The sequence below is a fragment of the Macaca fascicularis genome, chromosome X (assembly GCF_037993035.2).
Source record: "Macaca fascicularis isolate 582-1 chromosome X, T2T-MFA8v1.1".
Lineage (NCBI taxonomy): Eukaryota > Metazoa > Chordata > Mammalia > Primates > Cercopithecidae > Macaca > Macaca fascicularis.
Window position 1 is genome coordinate 131927639 of NC_088395.1, and position 22610 is coordinate 131950248.

Consider the following 22610-nt stretch of genomic DNA (forward strand, 5'->3'; position numbering starts at 1 on the left):
TGCACTTTTCATCAAAATATCAACATCATCCATCACAGAACTAGAAAAAACAATTCTAAAATTTATATGGGACAAAAAAAAGAGCCCACATAGCCAAAGCAAGACTAAGCAAAAAGAACAAATCTGGAGGCATCACATTACTTGACTTCAAACTATACTACCATGCTATAGTCACCAAAACTAGTATAAAATACTGGTATAAAAATACGCACATGGATGAAGGGTACAGAATAGAAAACCCAGAAATAAAGCCAAATACTTACAGACAACTGATCTTTGACACAAAAAATAAAGCGGAGAAAGGACACCCTATTCAACAAATGGTGCTGGGATAATTAGCCAGCCACATGTAGAAAAATTCAAACTGGATCCTCATCTCTCGTATTATACAAAAGTCAACTCAAGATGGATCAAAGACTTAAATGAGAAAATCAAAAAATAAAAAAAATAGATGTTGGCATGGATGTGGTGAAAAGGGAAGACTTTTACATTGCTGGTGGGAATGTAAACTAGTAGAACCACTATGGAAAACAGTGTGGAGATTTCTTAAAGAAGTAAACATAGAACTACCATTTGATCCAGCAATTCTGTGACTGAGTATCTACCCAGAGGAAAAACAGTCATTATACAAAAAGATATGTGAACATGCGTGTTTATAGCAACACAATGCACAATTGCAAAAATATGGAACCAGCCCAGATGCCCATCAGTCAATGAGTGGATAAATAAATTGTGGTATATATATACCATGGAACACTACTCAGCCCTAAAAAGGAATTAAATAATGGCATTTGCAGTAACCTGAATGATATTGGAGACCAATTAATTCTAAGTGAAGTAATTCAGGAATGGAAAACCAGATAGTGTATGCTATCACATGGGAGCTAAGCTATGAGAATGCAAAGGCATATGAATAATACAATGGACTTCGGGGACTTGGGGAAAATGGTGGGAGGGGGCTGAGGGATAAAAGACCATGAATTGGGTACAGTGTATACTGCTGAGGTGATGGGTGCACCAAAATCTCAGAAATCACCACTAAAGAACTTATTCGTGTAACCAAACACCACCTGTTTCCCTAAAAACCTATTGAAATAAAATAAATACATGAATAAGAAAGTTTATTTTGCAAGTTTGAGGATGTGTCCATGACACAGCCTCAGGACATCCTGAAGGCATGTGCTCAAGGTGGTCAGGACACAGTTTGGTTATATACATTTCAGGGAGACATGAAACATCAATCAATATATGTATAATGTACATTGGTTTGGTCCAGAAAGGTGGGACAACTGGAAGCCGGGAGAAGACTTCCAGGTCATAGGTAGATAAGAGATAAAGTGTTGCTTTTTTTTTTTTTTTAGTTTCTAATCAGCCTTTCACTGAATGCACAATTTACAGGAATAGTCACATGTCTTAGACTGGCTTAGTGAAACAATAGAGCAAAGAAAGCAATCAGATATGCATTTGTCTCCTGTGAGCAGAGGGATGACTTTGCGTTCTGCCTTTCCTTTGTCCACAAAGAATTTCCTTGTGGGCAAATTGTGAGAAAGGTAAGTAGGGTTTTTTTTTTTTTTTTTTTAATCTTAGTAGCTATCTTATTTAGGAATAGAAAGGGAGGCAGGTTTGCTGGATACACTTCTCAGCTTCACTTTTCTCTTTGGCTTAGTGATGTTTGGGAGATTTATTTTCCTTTCACAAGTGGAATCCTTGATTTTTGAAGATCTAGATGTTTCGCCTTCCAGGTGTGACTACTTTTCACATATTAAATATTAGGCCCTGGCCCTGGAACATGCGAATGCGCTCTTTCCCCTATTCGTTAAAAGGCTCTACTCTGAAGTCAGTAAACTCATAACTACAAGTTAAATTGAAAAGACCAACTGTCTACTCAGATAGGTCTCCAAAATATGCCTTTTGGACATTTAGCTGGCTGTTTTGAAATGCTTTGTAAAAGAAATTTATATCTATAAATTAAATCTCTATTTGTAAGGGTGTGTGACTTACTGTAACTAAACTACTAGAAACATTTAAGTTGAGGAACACATTGCATAACAAACTTCACCTTTATTTAAGGTACTTTTCCTAGAAATCTTGTCTTGACTAGGCCTTTTCCTATGCCTTTCTTTGGCTCAGCAAATACTACTGTATAGATCTAAGTTCTGTGCCTTTGGGATGTAAATTTTCACCTAACATTCATGTCTTTGGAGGGGTGAATTTATGGCCACCTAGCTAACAATTGTTTATGGCTTGGTAGTCTAAAGAGAGAAGAGAAACTCTTTGAAAACTGGCCAATGAAGTACCTTATAAAGCTATCAAATCTTCTTCTGTCTGTGTGTCTGTATGTCTACATTGTCAATCAAGAAAAATGACTGAGACAAGTCTCAATCATTTTAGGTTTATTTGCCAAAGTTGAAGACGCATGCCCAGGAGATAGGTCTATGCCTTTCTACAAAGATGATTTTGAGGGTTTCTATATTTAAAGCGGAAAGTTTGGGATATTGAAAAGTACACAGTTTTCATGTTAGAGGGGGGTAGAAAAATTAGGCATTCATGCCTTTGTCTGGCTCAGTGAATCTGCATTTTGTTTTTTTTTTTTTGAGACTAGTCCAGCTCTATCGCCCAGGCTGGAGGTAGGTGGCGCGATTTCGGCTCACTGCAAGCTCCGCCTCCCCGGTTCACGCCATTCTCCTGCGTCAGCCTCCGGAGTAGCTGGGACTACAAGCACCCGCCCCCAGGGCCCGGCTAATTTTTTGTAGTTTTAGTAGAGACGGGTTTTCACCGTGTTAGCCAGGATGGTCTCCATCTCCTGACCTCATGACCCGCCCGCCTCGGCCTCCCAAAGTGCAGGGATTACAAGCGTGAGCCACCGCGCCCGGTCGTGAATCTGCATTTTTATACAACATAAGGAAGATAACAGGGCAGAGGAAACAGCTATGCATTTGTCTCAGGTGGGTGGAGGGATGACCTTGAGTCCTGTCCTATGTCCCTACACCTGTAAAGATAAGCTATCAATTTACATTGCCATGGTGAACTTTAACAGAAATGCTTTATAGTAAAGATCTTGAGGCCCACAAAGAATTTCCTTGTGAGCAAAATGTGAGGGAAATACGTAACGTTTCATCTTTGTAGCCATCTTATTTGGGAACCAAAATGGGAGGTAGGTTTGTGTGACCCACTTCCCAGCTTGATTTTTCCCTTTGGCTTAGTGAGTTTGGGGTCCCAAGGTTTATTTTCCTTTCACAATATGTTTATATGAATCATGTGTATATTATATGTAACTACCAAATTATATGAGTCTAATTAACTGGCTTGAAGAAAAAGAAACCACATACATCAAATATTTTATTAGGAAAACAGAAACTAACTGAAATGCCATTTAGTTCACATGACTTGGGTGATCTTTCATAAATAAGACTTGTTTAATATTGCTGGTTTGATGAAAACAGTTATGTATTCTGATCAGCAAAATACCCATGTATTTACCTATAGAGTTCTTGCTTAAATGGTAACTACCTATTAATAACATTCACATACTGTTAAAATGATTATCAAAAAAACTTGAGATGAAGACTAGCTTAATTTAATGAACAATTAAGGTATAATTGTTAAGAATGAATGAACTAAACAAATATAAATGGAATAAATGTTTATAAATAAATTATCCATTGTTTAAAAATCATATTCGGTAACTTAATATTAAAGTCATATTATGTTAAATTAAATAATATGTATTCAAGTGTCTGAGTTGCTCATATGGTGTAGAAAAGAGAAACATTTATATTTCTTAATAAACAAAAAAAAATTTTTCTAAAAATTTTAAAATGGTTTTTAACTACAAATACTTATATAAAACAGTTCCAAATTACTTATTTCCTAGATTTTTCCCAGAAAATTAGGGTTTATAATAGTTAAAATTATAGTTAATATGAACCCCCAAAATCTGAGACAGGTCTCAGTTAACTTAGAAAGTTTATTTCGCTAAGGTTGAGGACATGTGCCTGTGACACAGCCTTAGGGAGTCCTGCCAACATGTGCCCAAAGTGGAACAGGCACAGCTTGGTTTTATACATTTTAGGGAGATATGAGTCATTAATCAGTATGTGTAAGGTGTACTTTGGCACAGTCTGGAAAGGTGGGGCAACTCGAAGCAAGGAGGGAGCTTCCAGTTCACAGGTCGATGGGACGGTTACATTCTTTTGAGTTTCTGATTAGCCTCTCCAAATGAGGCAGTCAGTTATGCATTTATCTCAGTGAACAGAGGGGTGACTTTGAATAGCATGGGAGGCAGATTTGTCCTAAGCTGTTTCCAGCATGGCTTTTCTCTTTAGCTTAGTGATTTGGGGGGCCTCAAGATTTATTTTCCTTTCACATTTATATATGTAATTAAGACTAGTAGATGTATGAGATACAACTCAATATACAAGGTATGTGAAGAAAGTAAGATATATTTTTGGTAAAATAAGATGAAAGGAGAGAGTAATTTTTGTGTGTTTGGCAGAAGAAAGACTTTGTGTGGTCAAATTGATAAGGGATAAAGGAAAGTACATTTTTATTCTATGATAGAATGACAATTTGTTTTAAAAAGGTGTAGGATAAAATTGGAGGTTAAAGCCGGTTACATAAGGTTTGTGGAAAATTAAGCTCATGAAAGGAATTTTGCCTGTGATTGAATTGGCTAAAATTAGAAGAAAATTATTTATAAGGTTTTTCTAACAATTAAGCATTAATATAAAAAACACATTAATTTAAGGCCAGAGTCTGGGCCCCTGTGTCAGAACAACAATTTTCTCAGAACATTGATCTGTTCCTTAATAGAAAATTGTAGGAGGTTATAAAACATTTATGGAAATCTTATCTTACATGGTCAAAGTTGACTGAGATTGGATGAATTTGGTATTAAGGTTTTATTAAAATTAGCTTTAGTATTGGTAATACAGTAATATAAAAGTAAATTTTCTTTTTTTTCCTTTTTATGTAGTATTAATGAGAGATAGTATAAGATTTGTTTACCTCTTGAGTAAACTACAGAAAAAAAAAGAGTTTACTTCATGCTGTATTATTAGGTCTCTTGATTGGGAACTGAGTCTCCTCTCTATCAAAGAGTAAAATTTTTGCTGTTTGAAGTAGTAATATTTGAATTATTATATTGGCTAAATAAATGACTATTATTTTACAGTGATGTGTTGTGGCAGGCCAGGTTTCACTAACAGTTGAACAGGCAGGCCTCCATGACAATTCTTTCAGCACTGATTGAATGATTAAGTTAAATATTAGGAGCTGATAGAGCCAGTGCCCTTATACAAACGCTGAAATGTAACAAAAGCCCACCAAATAATGAAGAAATTCTTAACAGGACCCGTTTAGGATTAAACAAGTAGTACTGGGGCTCTGAAGAAACTCCCCAGACTTCCACAAACAAATTTTATTGGGGATGTAAAGGAACTCCCCAAACCTCCATGATTTAGCAGGAGACAAGATAAGGGTAATCATCCCTGGCATCTGGACCCATCTAGATTAAGTAAATTTACTGAGGTGCCAGAGGAAGGTCTTCAGGACTCAGAACTTAGTTATAGATTAGAAGTTAATCACTTATGTCTTTAGATGAATGCACACTTACACTTAGACATATGGCTCCAAAGGTATATAAGCTCTGTACAACTTTGTAATTTTGAGCTGGTCTGGTGATATTTTCCTGGCCTTCTCCCTGTACCTGGTTACAGAAACAAACTCTCTTCTTTCCCAGTTCATCTGTGTCTCGTTATTTGGCAACGAGAATAAGCAGCACGACCGTCATTTCAGTCTGGGAACACTGTGATCCTAATTTACTATGTGTTTTAAACCTTGTTTATTTTAATATCATGGTTTTTAAACTTTTAATGTTTGACATTCTTAAAATTACATTTTAAATTCTGAAGTTATCTTTCTGACCCAAACTGATGAAGATAATTAATAAAAACTGTGGAAATCCAAGAGAGACATATTAAACTTCTTTCATACAGAAAGAAATGTCAAATAAGAAATTGTGTTTAAGTTTCTTAGAGTTATATTTGTATAAATGTGTTATTAATGTATATTTCAAAATTGTAAAAGATGTCTAAAATTATATCTTGGAATACATTATCAGTCAAAATTATGATTATGTTAAACTGTTGTATACCACAAAAAATAGCGAATTTTTTGTCAATTGCATATTTAACTATGATATGGTTGGGATGTGTGTCCACCCAAATCTTACCTGAATTATAGCTCCCATAATCCAGCCATGTCATGGGAGGGACCCAGTGGGAGATAATTGAATCATGGTGGTGGATCTTTCCCATGCTGTTCTCATGAAAGTGAGTAAGTCACAGGAGATCTGATGGTTTTATAAAGGGCAGTTCTCCTGCACATGCTCTTGCCTGCCACCATGTAAGATTTGCCTCTGCTCCTCCTTCACCTTCAGCCATGATTGTGAGGCCTCCCCAGCCATGTGGAACTGTGAGTCAATTAAATCTTTTTTCTTTATAAATTACCCAGTCTTGGGTATTTCTTCATAGCAGTATAAAAACAGACTAATACAAACCATGACAACTCAACGCTTTTTGTCATTCATGGACAGTTATTGTTTTACTTTGATTCTTCTCGAAAAGTGGTTTATGGGCCGGGCGCGGTGGCTCAAGCCTGTAATCCCAGCACTTTGGGAGGCCGAGGCGGGTGGATCACGAGGTCAGGAGATCGAGACTATCCTGGCTAACATGGTGAAACCCCGTCTCTACTAAAAATACAAAAAACTAGCCGGGCGTGGTGGCGGGCGCCTGTAGTCTCAGCTACTTGGGAGGCTGAGGCGGGAGAATGGCGTGAACCCGGGAGGCGGAGCTTGCAGTGAGCCGAGATCACGCCACTGCATTCCAGCCTGGGAGACACAGCGAGACTCCGTCTCAAAAAAAAAAAAAAAAAAAAAGAAAAGTGGTTTATGATCAACTGCTGCCTAAAATTGGTTTCTTCTGAAAGGAAATTCATGGAAGAGGATCCTGACAAGTACTCTTGAGTACAGGTTTCTGATAACTTTAGAGATAATACCGTTGGACTAAGTAAAAACTTCCAGAACTCTAACAAAAACTGATGTATTCATGAAGATTGTCAACCCAACATTTTTGTTCCAATTTTTGTTTTAAGTTCAGGGGTACATGTGCAGGATGTGCAAGTTTGTTACATAGGTAAACATGTGCTATGTTGGTTTAGTGTACAGATCATTCCATCACCCAAGTATTAAGCCCAGCATCCATTACCTGTTCTTCCTGATGTTCTCCCTTTCCTCACACTCCTCCTCACAGCTGCCCAGTGTGTGTTGTTTTCTCCCATGTATCCATGTATTCTCATAAATCAGCTCCCACTTATATGTGAGAACATGCAGTATCTGGTTTTTCATTCCTGAGGTGAACCCAATGTTAAGCAGAAAAGTAATTACTTACATGGGACTAAGCAGATAGAGAACTAAAATTATTTTTATGGCATTTTTGTTTGAACCATTGTTGATTCTTTTTAAATTTTGCTTTTCAGAGTTAAGAAAACAGGTTTTTTTAAGCCATTTATAGCTTACAGAAATTGGGTATAGTATAATTTTGTGAACAAAACTGAAACAGTTACCCTTCCTTCTATGTGGTTTCTTCAAAATTTGAAAACTATTCATGAGCATTCTTATTTTATGGCAATATAGTTTATTTCATAATTTCAATAAAAAGATGCTTTCTTTTCTAACAGAATACATTGGAGACATTGGTGATTTTACCAATGTTTTGTCTGGAATAGTATTATTTTCAGATATAACAAGTATGTTTTGAGAAATTAAAGCCACATGGAAAGAATGGCCTGGAACCTAGTTTACACAGTTTCCTTACAAGGTTCCAGATCTTGTAGTAAATAATGAATATCACTTTCTGACAGGCTCAGGAAACTCAAGATATTTGGGGACTACAAGAAGAGAGAAATTCACTCAATTTGTACAGGTGTTGTAAGTACCATTTTATGGTGACTCTTTGCCTTTGCTTCTTAGCCTTGAGATAATTTTAAAAGTCTAATATGAGTCTTCTAATGAAAAATTTCCAGGAACGCCAACCTAAAAGAGCCTGCATGACCAGTCCTATTCTTGTGAATATTTATGCAATAATCAGACCAAGTATAATACTAAAACTTATTTTGCAATTAAATTGGTCCTACTACTATTTATCTTTGGTGGAAATGGAAAATTGGAGAGAGAAAAAATATGATTCAGAAGAAAACTATAGCACACTTGTTATTAGATTCCAGCCCTGACTATTATTTTTGAGTTTTTATTATTTTCCTATAACTCAGACTAAATTCTGAAGTATTTCCTGGCTACAAGACTGTAAAGAAAAACTGGGTGTTAATTTTTTTTTATTATGTTTTTAGTTGAGTCCTCAATAGAACAGTTGTTTTGTTGTTGTTGTTCTGGTACACAATTTTTAAAATTATAATCCTTATGTGTGTTATAATTCTGCTATGTATTTCCTGTTGTTTGACTTCTTTTAAGAAAACTAAACACATGATATTCTAAAGACTAAAGATGATTCAACAAGTGACAGCAGCTATGTAAATCAGTGACTTGACTGTTCTTATTTTGGTGAACCTATGAGGCCATCCCAAATTGGATTTTGATGCTCTTAGAATTCCTCAGTGAGACATATCCTCTCCCACCAACCATGTGAGATAGAGCCATCTGGGAATGAGCCTTACTAGCAATGTGGGACTAAGATTCTCAACATAAAAAGAGCCAAAAGCATTTGAGTTTATCTATGATGCTTTCTTCAAAAGATATTTATGAAAAGGGGGGAATGAGAAAAGAAAAATAGCTCAGGGCAGTGTCAGCTATGTAAGGTATGCAAAATTTATCAGGCCCAGGAAGACATGAGTATGGGACTTCAGTCATGCCCACCTCTGCTTCCCCATTCCCTGGGACAATTGTTTGCAGGTGTTTTTGTTCCTGTCTTATTGCCTCATCCATTATCTTCATGTTCCTGGAATTTGTGATGCAAAGAACAATGTATGACCAATCAACACCTTATGTTATTTCATTATAAATTCTTGGTAAAGAACTTAGTAACTGCCTCTTCTTTTTTTCTTGAAAACCCAGTCATAACTGCTACTACTTAAGATTATATATTCAGGACAGCTTCTTTAATTTATGCTCCTGGTTGACCATCCTCAAGCTTCAGGTTCAAGTAAGCTCTATACTTAATAATATTTTCTGAATCTCATTACTTATGGTTGACACAGACAAGTTAATACATAAAATCAACCATCACACCTCTCCTTAAGTACCCCTCCTAAAAATTATCTGGCCACATAGAGAGATATTCCCTGAACAACTATTGAATCTCACTCCTTTCTAGCCTCTTTTTCTCCTCTTTAAATATCCTTTTCTGTCTGACCTTTGAGAAACTTACAGATCTTATGGTCAGAGCATTTTCCTTTATTATTACAATCCTCCTTTTCCTACTGCAAAAGTGTTTTTGAGTAAAGTCTCTCCTTACCTATGTCCACATTTGTTTATTTGATAGTTACATGTAGCACAGCAAAAGTGTGAGATTTAAATTAATAACATAATTGTGATTCTCTTTTACTTTGGTAATCTCTGAACATGCATCCAAAGTAGGTAGCCCTTTTATTGATTAAACACAATTGCAAAATAGTAGATGAGTGAGTAGAAGTCAAAAGTTGTAATGATTTTTTGAGCTGAGTTACAAATAACTTCTGACTAGACTTATGTACAATAAAGTTCTTTTTGAAATTCTGCTGATAGAAAAATGAATATAAACTAGAATTAGACAATTTTAAGACCTCTCCTGAGATTTATTCTTTGACAGTTGACAGAAATACTGAGAAATTAGCATTTTGGTAAAACCTTTATTTGTTTAAGATGCCATTTAGCCAAAGAGACTGTCTGTACAAAAGGATTAACCTATTGACAATAGCTTTCTAAATCCAAACCCATTGAATAACAAGTATTGAATGTGTTTACTCTTTTAATGCACCACAATTTACTATGTAGCTGGCTTTCTTGAAAAGGTCGAAATGTATGAAGGGCTGAATTTCAATAGGAAGGCATACAAAAATTTGAAGCTGAATAGAATCCGATTTGTTAAATATAAGTAGAAAGTAAATTATGTGAATGTGGTTTATCTAAATAAATGTCCCCCTCCCCCCCAAATAAAGAAGAATATGTCTTTTAGACTATTCTATTTATTTGGTAAGACATTTGCTCACTGTCAAGCTTCTTACCTATCCTTTCAAATAAAATTACTATATATTGTCTGAAAGGTCTCAATAAATTTGTTGCTATTCTTGCAAACCAAGTTTTAAAACATCACTGTGTGAAAAGACCAATAGATCCTTTATTTATTGGTCATTTCCAGCTATATTCTGATATTCACTATAGAGCAATACTACTTTTTAACAGGTTGGCCAAGAAAAATAAAGATTGGTGAACTTGCAGAATTTGATTTTGGCTTTTACTTGCACAACTCCTTTCCTTACCTGATTTCTGTGGTTCAGCTAAAACTGATTTTCAGTTTAGTTACAGACATACATTTTTGTTATAGTGCGTTATGACTATTGATATAGTACATACAAATAGATGTTTATGAAGACTGGTCACTCAGGCACATAGTGGACATTTTAAAACTAGGAAAAGTGGGCAATTTTAAATGTCTGTAACCTGCTTCTGATATAAAAAGATTGGCTCTTCTTAGAAAAAAAAAAAAGGCATTTCAGGAACAAATTTCTGTAACCTGCTTCTGATATAAAAAGATTGGCTCTTCTTAGAAAAAAAAAAGGCATTTCAGGAACTATAAACATGTCTTATTCCTGTGATGGTTAAAAAGGCCTCGTAGTGCTTTTCCAACTCAGTGGTAACTGACATAGTGCTTACACAATAAGACCCAGATTTCTGTCTTTGGATAATAATTCGTTAAAACTTTACAAAAATCAGACCCATTTTCCTCTCTTAATAGACTCAATTGTGGAACTATACTGTGAGTTGCATTATAGATCTAGTAAATGCAATTCTTTCTTCTCTATTGGATGCCTCATTTTGGATAGCACAGAGCTTATGTTCTAGTATATAAAATAAAAACAGTAGGCCGGGAGTGGTGGCTCACTCCTGTAATCCCAGCACTTTGGGAGGCCGAGGCGGGCAGATCACGAAGTCAAGAGATCAAGACCATCCTGGCCAACATGGTGAAACCTCATCTCTACTAAAAATACAAAAAAATTAGCTGGGTGTGGTGGCATGCTCCTGTCATCCCAGCTACTTGGGAGGCTGAGGCAGAAGAATCGCTTGAACCTGGGAGGCAGAGGATGCAGTGAGCCAAGATCGCACCACTGCACTCCAGCCTGGGTGACAGAGTGAGACTCTGTCTCAAAATAAATAAATAAGTAACAAATATTAATAATAAAAATAAAAACAGTAAAACTGAAGACAGTGAAGGTTATATGTCATATACTAATCAAGTTATATATACTGCCCATCACATATAGAAATAGTATTACTGAACCCCCATCACTAAAGTGTGCACTTTGAATTGTTTTCCAAGTATGGAGATACGCTTACACAGAGCCTTCCTTTGTGAACATAACACATGATTTTGAACCAGCTTGATAGTATGAAGGGTGAAGTCTGTAATACTGGAACAGGAATTTCTTTTAATGTGAAAGCAAACCAGCTCACACAGAGAGCAAGTGCAGAATCTTGGTTTATTTGACACTATGCTGGAGAAAGTTGAGTTAACTGTTTCAGACCACGATGATCAGGGACCAAAAAATCATCTTGTAGGCTTTTGTTTATGTGTTGGTATTTTTAAAAATTAACTGCCTTTCTAGGTATGCCTTACCAATATTCTATAGTTTTTTTTGCATTTTAATATTTTAAATGACATGACATCTTTTATAAATTATAAAATATGTGTATGTGCTTTTCTAATTATTAAATCAGTGTTTCACACTTCACACAATCATGCAACTTCAGAATTATCAATTGAATTTCAATGATAAACCATATTTAAGATATGCAATAATACACTTACACACTCACAAACAAAACCCAGTGTCTTAGGTTTTTTACCTGGTAAAATTGGCTAGTGGAGAACTGACTAATATAGTTTCCTCTCAACTGTTCTAATGCATCCAATTCCAGCCAAGTGTTTTGTCCACATTGTGACCTATTGTGCTTAAAGGGGTAATAAATATGAAGTAATACAGTGTACAAACTTGTCCTTCTGTGGCTCATATTCTATAGAAGAATATGTAGCATTTCTTGCTGCATTGTTGACATCAGTGGCAGTTTTGTACAAATCATCAGACAACACCAGCAGCTTGTAAGTCTCTGCCAGTATATCAAACATACATGAAATACACTATGTCAGTAAAACTTTTGCAAAAAAATAAGATATTTTTCATTTTAGCAATAAAGAAATAGACATATGTCAGGTAAAAATTGGCAGTCAAATTCCTTTTGACGTATTCATAATGACCTAAAAGTTATTTTTATACTTTCATGTATACATATATAAATATAATTTCTTAAATTAGATCATGTGGAATGATAATCACAGTTTTCTTTTTATTTCGAGCATGTAAATTTTCTGTTCATTTTGGTATTTTCTTCTTATGGGCCAAGCGTGGTCACTCACGCCTGTAATCCCGGCACTTTGGGAGGCCGAGGTGGGTGGATCACTTGATGTTAGGAGTCTGAGACCAGCCTGGGCAAAATGATGAAACCCCGTCTCTACTAAAAATACAAAAATTACCTGGGTGTGGTGGCTTATGCCTGTGGTCCCACCTACTCAGGAGGATGAGATGGGAGGATCGCTTGGACCTGAAAGGTGTAGGTTGCAGTGAGCCGAGATCATGCCAGTGCACTGCAGCCTGGGTGACACAGTGAGACCCTGTCTCAAAAAAAATAATAATAAAAATAAAAGATATGTTCTATTATGAAACACTGACCAGTCTGTCACATTGGTCTGGCTTATAATAGCTATATAAGTGCAAACTATTATAATATAGGAAAAAACACTAAAATGCATGCAGTAGAAAATTTTAAAATTATTCTTTAAAATGCTAGAACATATAGGTGTAATCATAAGTCCTTTCAGCCCTCTTGAAACACTAGGAATTGTTATACCAGAAATAAGAAAACGATGTGCCGTAACACAAAATGTACTGAACTCCAGATGGCAGGTATTTCAAAGCAAAATGCCATAGTTACTGCCCATTAGTTTAAGAGAACTATGTTTATCATCATTCCAACCAACACATTTATTTTAGAGTACAACATTGATCTATTAAAGCTTAGTGGAAAAGGACTGGCACATGTGATTCCTTCAAGGTTATTAGATTCTAAGACACAATCATCTCTAAATGAATATTATCATCACAGTTATTTATAACCATAAATGATAGAATTTACTATTACACTCAAAACTATTTGTTGAATGACTTCTGTGGTTATGGGTCCAAATTTTGGCTCACTTTTGGCAGTCAGTTACTTTAGAATCTCTGCAAATTTTTTTCTTGGAGGTAAATAATCTCTTTGTGATAACAAAATTACATCAAAATTTTAAATTTAAAATTATTCATAGGCTAGTTGGTAACCTCTTGGCTCCAAGGTATTATAGCACACAAAAGGTGTAAAAAATGAGTAAGAATTATTCAGTTATTAAATATCCAGCATGACATTTAATAACAGGTGTATAACATGCTCAAAAGGAATATCATTTTTCTGTGACATGATAAAAAGGAAAGCTCACTGAGAGGCAGGGACCTCGGTCCTAGTCCTGTCCTACTATGTCCAACCTCCCTGGGGATTTTGTACCGAATCACTTATGTCTTTATCTTAAGAGTGATTCAGAGGCTCTGGCCAGCATGCACTTTTATAATTGATTGTTTCCATGTTAAATTTAATTAGACCCGAAAAGAAGGGCTCTTTTGGATTACATGATATTGCATGTGATGTTCCCTGTCTGAGGTACATCAGATAAGTTTTGTTAGAGAAATCCTCAAAAATAAAGTATGACCTTTTCATTTTTTTTTTTCTCTTCCAAATTTACTTTAGTTTCAGGGGATACTTGTGCAGGTTTGTAACATGGATAAATTGTGGGTCCCTTGGGTTTGGTGTGCAAGAGATTTCATCACCTAGGTAGTAAGAATTGCACCCAATAGATAGCTTTTTGACCCACATTTACCTTCCATACTCTACCTTCAAGTAACCCCCAATGTCTATTATTCTCCTCTTTGTGTTCATGTGTACTCAATGTTTAGCTCACACTTATGAGTGAGAACACATGGTATATTAGTCCATTTTCATACTGCTATGAAGAAATACCTGAGACTAGGTAATTTATAAAGAAAAAGAGGTTTATTGGACTCAGTTCCACATGGCTAGGGAGGCCTCGCAATCATGGCAGAAGGTAAAGGAGGAGCAAAGGCACATCTTACATGGTGGCATGCAAGAGAGCATGTGCAGGGGAACTCCCCTTTATAAAACCATCAGATCTCATGAGACTTATTCACTATCATGAGAACAGCATGGGAAAAACCTGCCCCCATGATCCAGTTACCTCTAACTGGGTCTGTCCCATGACACGTGGAGATTATGGGAGCTAAAATTCAAGATGAGGCTTGGGTGAGGACACAGCCAAAGCATATCACACAGTGTTTGGTTTTCTGTTCCTGTGTTAATTTGCTTAGGATAATGGCCTCCAGCTCCATCAAAGTTACTGCAAAAGACATGACTTTTTTTTCTTTTTTTAACTTTTATTTAAGTTCAGGCTTAAATGTGCAGGTTTGTTACAGATAAACTTGTGTCATGGGAGTTTGTTGTATAGATTATTTTATCACCCAGGTATTAAGCCTAGCACCCATTAGTTATTTTTCCTGACTCTTTCCCTCCTCCCACCATCCACTCTCTAATAGGGCCCAGTGTGTGTTGTTCCCCTCTGTGTGTCCACGTGTTCTTATGGTTTAGTTCCCACTTATATGTGAGAATAGGAGGTATTTAGTTTTCTTTTTCTGTGTTAGTTTGCTAAGGATAATGTCCTCTAGCTCCATCCATGTTCCTGCAAAGAACATGTTCTCATTCTTTTCTGTGGCTGCACAGTATTCCATGATGTACATGCACCACATTTTCGTTATCCGGTTTACCATTAATGGGCATTTAGGTAATTCCATGTCTTTGCTATTATGCGTAGTGCTGCAATGAGCATACACATGCTTGGGTCTTTACGATAGAATTATTTATATTCCTTTGGGTGTATACTTAGTAATGGAATTGTTGTGAGGGGGCAAGTAGTATTTCTGTCTTTAGATCTTTGAGGAATTGCCATACTGACTTCCCCAATGGTTGAACTAATTTACACTCTCACCCACAGTGTGTGAGTGTTCCTTTTCTCTACAACCTTGCCACAATCTGTTATATTTTGACTTATAATAATAGCTATTCTGACTAGTATGAGATGGTATCTCATTGTGGTTTAGATTTGAATTTTAAAACTAACGAAACTATCAACAAAGTAAATGGACAGCCTACAGAGTGGGAGAAAATGTTTTCAAATTTTATTCAACAAAGATCTAATATCCAAAATCTACAAGGAACTGAAACAAGTCAACAAGCATAAAAACAAACAACCCTATTAAAAATGGGCAAAGGTCATGAGTTTATATATAACAAACCTACACATGTACCCCTGAACTTAATCATCAAAATTAATCATCACTAATGATCAGTGATGTTCAGCTTTTTAAAATATACTTTTTGGCCACAAGAATATGATTTTATATTCTTTATGGCTGTGTAGTATTCTATGGTATATATGTGCCACAATTTCTTCATCCAATCCACTGTTGATGGGCACCTAGGTTGATCCCATGTCTTTGCTATTGTGAGAAGTGCTGGAATGAGCATATGTATGCATGTGCCTTTGTAGTGAAATGATGCATATTCCTTGGGGAATATACTCAGTAATGGGATTGCTGGGTCGAATGGTAGTTCTGTTTTAAGTTATTTGAGAAATCACCAAACTAATTTCCACAGTAGTTGAACTAATTTATGTTCCCAACAACAGTGTATAAGCATTTCCTTTTCTCATCAATATTGCTAGCATCTGTTATTTTTAAAATTTTTGACAATAGCTATTCTGACTGGTGTGAGAAGGTATTTCACTGTGGTTTTGATTTGCATTTCTCTAATAATTAGTCATGTTGAGCATTTTTTTTCACGTGCTCATTGGCCGCATGTATATCTTATTTTAAGAAATGTCTGTTCATGTACTTTGCCCATTTTTTAAAGGGGTTGTTTGCTTTTTTGCTTGTTTACTTGTTTCAGTTCTTTATAGATTCTGGATATTAGACCTTTGTTGAATGAAGTTGGCAAATATTCTCTTCTACTCTTTATGTTGTCCATTTATTCTGTTGATAGTTTGTTTGACTGTGCAGAAAATATTTAGTTTAGTTCAGTCCCACTTGTCAGTTACGTTTCCAATTACTTTTAGAGTTTTTATTATGAAATCTTTGCCTTTGGAGTCTTTATCATGAAATTTTTGTCAATGCCTATGTTGAGGATTGTATTCCCTAGGTTTTCTTCTAGGGTTTTTTTTAAAGTTTTAGGTTGTATGTTTAAGTATTTAATCAAACTTGAGTTGATTTTTGTGTATAGTGAAAGGAAGGAGTCCAGTTTCAATCTTCTGCATATGGCTGGCCAGTTATTCCAGCATTGTTTATTAAGTAGAGAGTCCTTTCCCCATTGTTTGCCCTTGTTAACATTGCCGAAGACCAGATGGTTGTGGGTGTGCAGCTTTATTTCTGCGTTTGCTAACCTGTTCCATTGGTCTATGTGTGTCTATTTGCACACTAGAACCATGTTGTTTTGGTTACTGTAGACTTGTAGTGTACTGTGAAGTTGGGTAGTATGATGCCTTCAGCTTTGTTTCTTTTGCTTAGGATTTCATTAGTTAGGTGGGCCCCTTTTTGGTTCCATATGAATTTTAGAATAGCATTTTATAGTACTGTGGAAAGTGACATTGGTAGTTTGATAAGAATTCTGCTTAATCTGTAAATTGCTTTTGGCAATATGATAATTTTATGAATATTGATTCTTCCTATTCATAAGCAGGAACTGCCTTTCCATTTGTTTGTGTCATCTCTGATTTCTTTCAGCAGTGTTTTGTAATTCTCATTGAAGAGATCTTTCACCTCCCTGATTAGCTCTCTTCCTAGGTATTTTGTTCTTTTTGTGGCTATTGTGAATGAAGTTTAGTTCTTGATTTGGTTATCAACTTGGACATTCTTGGTGTATAGAAATGCTAATAATTTTTCTACATTCATTCAGTATCCTGAAACTTTACAGAAGTTGTTTATCAGTCCTAGGAGCCTTTGCACAGAGACTATGGGGCTTTCTAGGTATAGAATCATATCATCTGTAAACAGATAATTGTACTTCCTCTCTTTCTATTTGGATGTCTTTTATTTATTTCTCTTATGCGTTCGCTCTGGCTAGGATATCCAACACTATGTTGCATAGAAGTGGTGAGAGTTGGTATCCTTGTATTTTAATGGTCCTCAAGTGGAATGCTTCCAGCCTTTGCCCATACAGTAGGTGGTTGTGCATTTTACATTTATGGCTTTTGTTATTTTGAGGTATATTCCTTCAATGTCTAGTTTGAGGAGGGTTTTTAACATACAGGTATGTTGAATTTTGTTGAAAGCCTTTTCTGCATCTATTGAGATGATCATGTAGTTTTCATTTTTAGTTCTATTTGTGTGATGAATCACCTGTATTGATATGTGTATGTTGAACCATCCTTACACCCCAGGGATAAAGCACTTGATTGTGGTAGATTAACTTTACGATATGCTGATGAATTCATATTTGCTAGTATTTTTTTTGAGAATTTTTTGCATCTAAATTCATTAAGAATACTGGTCTGAAGTTTTCCTTTTTCCTTTTTCTTTTTTTTTTTTTTTTTTTTTTTTTTTTGACGCGGAGTCTTGCTCTGTGCCCCAGGCTGGAGTGCAGTGGCGCGATCTTGGCTCACTGCAAGCTCCGCTCCCCCGGGTTCACGCCATTCTCCTGCCTCAGCCTCCCGAGTAGCTGGGACTACAGGCGCCCGCCACCTCGCCCGGCTAATTTTCTTGTATTTTTAGTAGAGACGGGGTTTCACCGTGTTAGCCAGGATGGTCTCGATCTCCTGACCTCATGATCCGCCCGTCTCGGCCTCCCAAAGTGCTGGGATTACAGGCTTGAGCCACCGCGCCCGGCCTTCTTTTTCCTTTTTCATTGTGTCTCTGCCACATTTTCATATCAGAATAATGCTGGCTACACAGAATGAGATCTCAATTTTTTGAAATAGTCTCAATAGTATTGGAACCAGCTCTCCCTTTATACTTCTGGTAGAATTTGGTTGTAAATCCATCTGGTCCTGGTCTTTTACTGGTTGATATGTTTTTATATTATTGATTTCATTTTAGAGCTTGTTATTGGCCTGTTCAGGGATATAATTTCTTCCTGATTCAATCTTGGGAGCAGTTTTATGTTTCTGGATTCATTCATTTTTTTCTAGGTTTTCTAGTTTGCTTGCACAGAGGTGTTTCATAATGGTTTCTGTGAGTGTTTTTATTTCTGTGGGGATTGTGGTAATATCATCTTTGCCATTTCTGCTTGTGCTTATTGGATCTTATTTTTTTCTTTATTACTCTAGCCTGTGGTCTGTCAATCTTATTTATTCTTTCAAACAACAAACTTTTGGCTTAATTGATATTTTGTATGGGTTTTTGTGTCTCAATTTTGTTCAGTTCAGCTCTGATTTTGGTTATTTCTTCTCTTCTCCTAGGTTTGGTTTTGATTTGCTCTGATATTTCTAGCTTCCATGTGCATGATATTAGGTTGTTAATTTTAGTTCTTCCAATTTTTTGATATTAATGGTTAGCGCTATAAACTTCCCTCTTAACACTGCCTTAGCTGTGTCGCAGATATTTTGTTATGTTTTATCTTTGTTCTCATTATTTTCAAAGAATTTCTTGATTTCTGCCTTAATTTCATTGCTTCATCAAAAGTCACTCAAAATCAGGTTGTTTAATTTCATGCATTTGTATGGCTTTGAGATTGTCTTTTGGTATTGATTTGTATTTTTTTGCACTGTTCTCTGAGTGTGTTCTTGATATACTTTATACTTTTGGGTTTTTTTTAAATTTGTTGAGAATTGCTTTATGGTTAAATGTGGGATCAATTCTAGATTATGTGCCATGTGAAGATGAGATAAATGTATATTCTCTAGTTACAGAGTAGAACTTTCTATAGATCTCTGTTAGGTAAATTTTGTCAAGTGTCAAGTTTGGATCCCAAATATCTTTGTTAGTTTTCTGCCTCGATGATCTGCTGAACATTGTCAATGGGGTGTTGAAGTCTCTCACTATTATTGCGTGATTGTCTGAGTCTTTTCATAGGTCTCTAAGAACTTTTTTAAGTGATTCTTTGGGTGCTGCAGTGTTGGGTGCATATATATTTAAGATAGTTAAGACTTCTTTTTGAATTTAAGTCTTTATCATTATGTAATGGTCTTCTTTGTCCTTTTTGAATATTGTTGCTTTAAAGTCTGTTTTGCCTGAAATAAGAAGAGTAACCTCTGCTGTGTTTTGTTTTCCATTTGCTTGATAGATCTTTCTCCATCCACTTACTTTGAGCCTATGGGTGTCATTGCATGTGAGATGTGTCTCTTGAAGACAGCAAACCGTTGGGTCTTGCTCTTTATCTAACTTGTCACTCTGTGTGGCTTTTAGCCTGTTTAAGTTCAAGGTTAATATTGATATGTGAGGAATTGATCCTTTTATCATGTTGTTAGCTGCTTGTTAAGTAAAATTGATTGAATAGTTACTTTATAGTGTCAGTGGGCTATGTATGCAAGTTTTTTTGTGTCATGGCAGGTAACAGTCTTTTGTTTCCTCATTTATCACTCCTTTAAAGACATCTTTGAAGGCTGTGGTAATTAATTCACTTAACTTTTTTTTGCCTAATGAGAATAATTTTTTTTCACTTATGAAGCTCAGTTTGACTTGATATGGAATTCTTTGTTTGATTTTTTTTTAATTTTTATTTTAGGATGCTGAATATGGGCCTCTGTCTATTCTGACTTGTAAGGTTTCTGCTAAATGTATTAGGTTAGTCAAATGTAGCTCCCTTTGTACATGGCTTGCCCCTTCTCTCTAGCTGCCTTTAATATTTTTTTCCTTAACATTAGCTTTGGGGAATTTGATGCCTGTATGCCTTGGGTATGATCATCTTGTACAGTAACTTACAGTTATTCTTTGAATTTTCCTAATTTGCAGGTTGACCCCTCTAGCAAGTTTGGGGATATTGATGTGGACAGTATCCTGAAATATATTTTTCAAGCTATTTCCCTTCTCTCACTCTGTTTCTGGGATACCAGTGCATTATAGGTTTCCTCTCCTTACATAATCTAATATTTCTTGAAGGTTTTTTTTTAAATCTTTTTTTCCCTTATTTCTTTGACTAATTTGATTTGAAAAAGTCATCTTCAAGCTCTGAGATTCTTTTTTCCACTTGGTATATTCTGATATACTTCTGATTGTATTATGAAATTATTGTAGTGAGTTTTTCGGCTCTAATGGATCAGTTTAGTTTTTTCTTAAAATGACTTTTTTATTGTTCAGCTCTTGAATCGTTTGACTGGATCCCTTACATTCCTTGGATTAAGTTTCAACTTTCTCCTGAATCCTGATGATCGTCATTGCCATTGAGATTCTTAATTGTGTGTCTGTTATTTTGGTCATTTCAGTCAGCTTATGAACCATTGCTAAAAAGCTATTGCAGTTGTTTGGAGGTAAGAAGACACTCTGGCTTTGATAATTTCCAGAGTTCTTACACTGGTTCTTTCTCATCTGTGTGGGCTGATGTTTCTTTAATGTTTGAAGCTTCTATACTTTTTGTTTGTTTGTTTGCTTTTATCCTCTTTGATGCCCTTGAAGGTTTTACTGTGACATTAGATGGGCTTAGACAATTGGGTTTCTTTCTGGATGATTTCAGGAGTTCAAGGTTCAGCTCAGCACTCCTGGGCTGTATTCTCTAACTCTGAAGGCATGGGACCAGGCCCATGGCTTTTTCCTGTGGACATTTGAGGTTAAGCATCTGCTGCCCTGGAGGGGCCATGGTGTTTTTGGTCTGCTTGCAACAATACTCTGATAGGGGCTGCCAGCATTAACACGTTGGCAGGGCAGCAGCAGGGCAGTGGACAGTCCCACACATGTGCATGTGCCAATGAAGCAGTAAGGGGAGGCTCTAGGCAAGTGAACTCTGGTAGAGGATGGGTCTGGGCAGGTGCACACTGGCAGAAGCCTGACTGCAATAGCTCTCCAGCTGCTATTTTGGGTCTGTGGCAAAAGAGACATGGTGGTGGCTGCTGACCAGTTCCTGTGCTGTGCAGCAGAGGCCACACTGCAAGTGGGTGCAGGCAGGCAGGGACCTTGGGATAGGCCAGCAGACAGGGACTCACTCACGTAATTCAGGTGCTGTCCCATGGGCAAGATATTCCTGCTCTGTCTGGGTGTGGCAGCCAACAAATGCTAAAGTTACCTAGAGGAGTATCTGAACCTTGGGAGATGGTCACTTAAGTGGGTATCTGAACCTTAGGCAATAGTTGCCCATGGCTGTGCTCCACTGCAGCCCTTACTGCATCAAACCCTTTAGACTCTGTGCAAGCTGGTGTACTGTCTCTGCCAGCTTTTTATGCAGTTCTCCCTGTCAGCTCAAATGTACCTGGGGATTCTGGGGTCTCCTGCAGCTATGATTCTGTAAGTCCATTGTGAAAGTGTGCCAATTCATGCCTATTTTACTTACCCCTTCCCCAAGAGTTGGTTGGGACCAGGAATAAGTCTTGATGCTTGGCAACCATGTGCAGGGTTCCCAGCTTCCTTGTCTTTCAGAACAGGGTCTGTGTCCTCCCTCTATCCACTCTCAATGCCTTATCTGTGAACATCTGTTTTGGAAGTATGCTCTGGTCTCTCAGTGGGAGAAGCTCTTCCTGTCCGCATCATCAGCCATCTTGGCTCCCCCTCCGTCCCCCCACAAAAACCAGTAAGACCTTTTCTACATTTTTCTGAGACCATTCCTGTGAAAATCAAACTAACCACCTAAGGTTGGTCCCAACCTGAAGTTAAGGTAGAAAAATATAATTTTATTTCTTCTTGATATAGTTTTATTCTGACATATTTGCGAAAGGTTCACATAAAATAGCCAAAAGTTCAATTTCAGAACATGAAAAAATCATCTTTTACCGTAATAAATTAAGCAGACAGTGACTATCTGAAATTTGCTTGTCATAGCAGATAATATGATGAATAAATAACATTTATTATTTGAAATATTCAACATCTATTTAACATATCCACAAAGAGCTAAAACACAAAGCATGATTAACATTTATACTCAGGCAAAAAAATAAGTTTGACTTAAAAAAGTAATTCCAGCATCAGAACTTCCATTTTGATTTTTTACCCTGGTAGTAAAAATGCACAAAACACATTTTCACTCTTCCACCCATACTACCTTAGCA

General features: G+C 36.4%; 1 long non-coding RNA gene across 2 annotated transcripts in view; it reads left to right on the forward strand.

Moving 5' to 3' along the window:
• Positions 1-2676: 2676 nt before the first annotated feature.
• Positions 2677-22610, forward strand: part of LOC123570899 (uncharacterized) — a 454883-nt gene continuing 434949 nt past the window's right edge. For both annotated transcript variants that reach the window (XR_006695113.3, XR_012429936.1), the window contains exons 1-2: positions 2677-2945; positions 7921-7987. This is a non-coding gene — a long non-coding RNA (uncharacterized lncRNA). The remainder of the gene's footprint in view (positions 2946-7920; positions 7988-22610) is intronic.